The sequence below is a fragment of the Diachasma alloeum genome, unplaced genomic scaffold (assembly GCF_001412515.2).
Source record: "Diachasma alloeum isolate Michigan unplaced genomic scaffold, Dall2.0 Dall_scaffold_00467, whole genome shotgun sequence".
Classification (NCBI taxonomy): Eukaryota; Metazoa; Arthropoda; class Insecta; order Hymenoptera; family Braconidae; genus Diachasma; species Diachasma alloeum.
Window position 1 is genome coordinate 196,852 of NW_021680600.1, and position 465 is coordinate 197,316.

The following is a 465-nucleotide window of genomic DNA, read 5'->3' on the forward strand; positions in this document are numbered from 1 at the left end:
TTTTCGAGTATTTCATATGTGAATAACTCAGGATGAACCACCCCAGCCTTTGCCAAATACACAGCGTCGATGATTGTCTGCAAAGTATACTGATAATTATCCAACTCCATTGTCAAATGATCAGTCCAATCCCTCATTCGATTCATCATTGTATGATAAGGCTGTCCATAAAAAGTTCCATTTTTCGCCAATTCCTCTATATATTTGATCGCATCGTGGAGTGCTGTGAGACTCACCGCAGTCCGATTTTTCATTCCATCAAGTTCATCATGCAGGTGATGCAATCCCGTTTGGATAATATGTGTTCGAGAACTATCACTGGTTTTATTCAGTATTTGTCCATAATCAAGTTGAGTTTTATTCAAGAATTTGAAAAAAGTCTCTGAAATGATCCCAAAGAAACCGGAGTTTACATAATTTTGTTCACTCATCGATTCATTCATGAAAAAGAGGAATTGATTGATA